Source organism: Rhinopithecus bieti, unplaced genomic scaffold (genome assembly GCF_001698545.2).
Source record: "Rhinopithecus bieti isolate Rb0 unplaced genomic scaffold, ASM169854v2 scaffold_82095, whole genome shotgun sequence".
Taxonomy (NCBI): domain Eukaryota; kingdom Metazoa; phylum Chordata; class Mammalia; order Primates; family Cercopithecidae; genus Rhinopithecus; species Rhinopithecus bieti.
Window position 1 is genome coordinate 1 of NW_016829990.1, and position 2,193 is coordinate 2,193.

The following is a 2,193-nucleotide window of genomic DNA, read 5'->3' on the forward strand; positions in this document are numbered from 1 at the left end:
TTTTGAGACGGAGTTTCTCTTGTTGCCCAGGCTGGAGTGCAATGGCACAATCTTGGCTCACTGCAACCTCTGCCTCTCGGGCTCAAGTGATTCTCCCACCTCAGCCTCCTGAATGACTGGGATTATAGGCGCCTGCCACCACACTCGGCTAATTTTGTATTTTAGTAAAGACGGGATTTCTCTATGTTCGTCAGGCTGGTCTTGAACTCCTGACCTCAGGTGGTCCGTCCGCCTCGGCCTCCCAAAGTGCTGGGATTACAGGCGTGAGCCACCGCGCCCAGCCTTAAGGTTTTCTTTTTTGAGACAGAGTCTTGTTCTGTCACCTAGGCTGGAGGGCAGCGGCTCAATCTCAGCTCACTGCAACCTCCGCCTCCCAGGTTCAAGGGATTCTCCTGCCTCAGCCTTCCGAGTAGCTGGGACTAAAGGTGCGTGCCACCATGCCCAGCTAATGTTTTGTATTTTAGTAAAGACGGGGTTTCACCATCTTAGCCAGGATGGTCTCGATCTCCTGACCTCGTGATCCGCACGCCTCGGCCTCCCAAAGTGCTGGGATTACAGGCGTGAGCCACTACGCCCGGCCAATGTTTTCAAATACATAGAACAAAGGCTATTTTAATGGGGAAAATAATATAAGGTAGAATGCATGCCAGATTGCCACTGTGTGAAATGTATACTTATAGACAAGACTCGGAAAGTAATAATAAATAAATAAATCAGGAAAATGTTAAGGTGACGGGATTATAGCTGATCTTTTTCTCCAGAATGTCTTTAATAATACTGTCACTTAAAATCTTGTCAATTAAAATAATATTGATTAAATAAATCAGGAAAATGTTAAGGTGACGGGATTATAGCTGATCTTTTTCTCCAGAATGTCTTTAATAATATTGTCACTTAAAATCTTGACAATTAAAATAATATTGTCACCGGGCACAGTGACTCACGCCTGTAACCCCAGCACTTTGGGAGGCCGAGGCGTGTGGATCACGAGGTCAGGAGATCGAGACCATCCTGGTTAACACGGTGAAACTCCGTCTCTACTAAAAATACAAAAAATTAGCCGGGCGTGGTGGAGGGCGCCTGTAGTCCCAGCTACTGGTGAGGCTGAGGCAGGAGAATGGCATGAACCTGGGAGGCGGACCTTGCAGTGAGCTGAGATCCAGCCACTGCACTCCAGCCTGGGTGACAGAGAGAGACTTCGTCTCAAAAAAACAAAAAATCTCTCTTTCTGTGGTTTTGTCAACCACAGAAAAAGGCTATGTCCAGTCATTGCTATGCCCTAAGACTTCAGACCTGTGTCTTCAATCATAGATGTGGATGTTCTCCCAGGAACTAAGCATTCCCTAGGATTCTATATCCAAGATGGTTTTAGCCTAAGGGAGACACCACATGGCTTAGAGAGCATCCCAGGGATCTTTTATATCCTGGCTTGTTCCAGGCCTGGCTCACAGCACAGAACTATGAAATGTTAATGATGAAGTTTTTAGAAGTTGATGGTACGTAAGTTTCAGGGAAGTGTCTCAATCAAGTAAACAGACATGATGAGTGCAAACAGCAGCCACTTCATCCTAACAGTGAGACCAGCAACCAGGTGAATAATGTTACTGGGAACAGTCAGACTTCTGATAGCTCCAGCCAATCTGCTGATAATAGCCTTCTTGCCTATCCACAGCAGACTGAACCAAACTTTGAGCCAAAGGATGAAGACAGAGGGGAAGGTAACATTACTATTTAAGATAATGGTGTGCCACAGAAGACTGCTAAAGCCATTCCTACCATCAAAAGCCTGGAATCATTAACACAAACAGAACAAACTCACTTTTGAGTCTCGACAGAATGATTTTACTTCTTCTAATTGAGTTTAGTAGTAGTACTAACAGAATTTGAAACACATGCTCCAGATCAAAAACTCTTAGAAGATGTAACTATCATAACATCATGAAACCATCACTTGAATGTTTTCTGAATGAGGATGTCATAGGACTTGTAAATTTGGGTAGTTTAAGAGCTTTTAAACCTCTGAGCCAACGACCTAGAATAGGCATGAGAACAATAATATTACAAGTTTGAAATGCTATTAAAATAAATAGAAACAGAAAGTAGATTAGTGGTTGCCTAGGGCTGGGGAGGGGGGGAAATAGGAAGTGACTATAAATGGTTACTGGAGTTGTTTCTGGAGTAATGAAAATGTTC

At 44.0% G+C, this 2,193-nt stretch overlaps 1 pseudogene; it reads left to right on the forward strand.

Moving 5' to 3' along the window:
* The first annotated feature begins 1,235 nt into the window (after nucleotides 1–1,235).
* Nucleotides 1,236–1,825, forward strand: LOC108524194 (partitioning defective 6 homolog beta-like; annotated as a pseudogene).
* The last annotated feature ends 368 nt before the right edge of the window (nucleotides 1,826–2,193 follow it).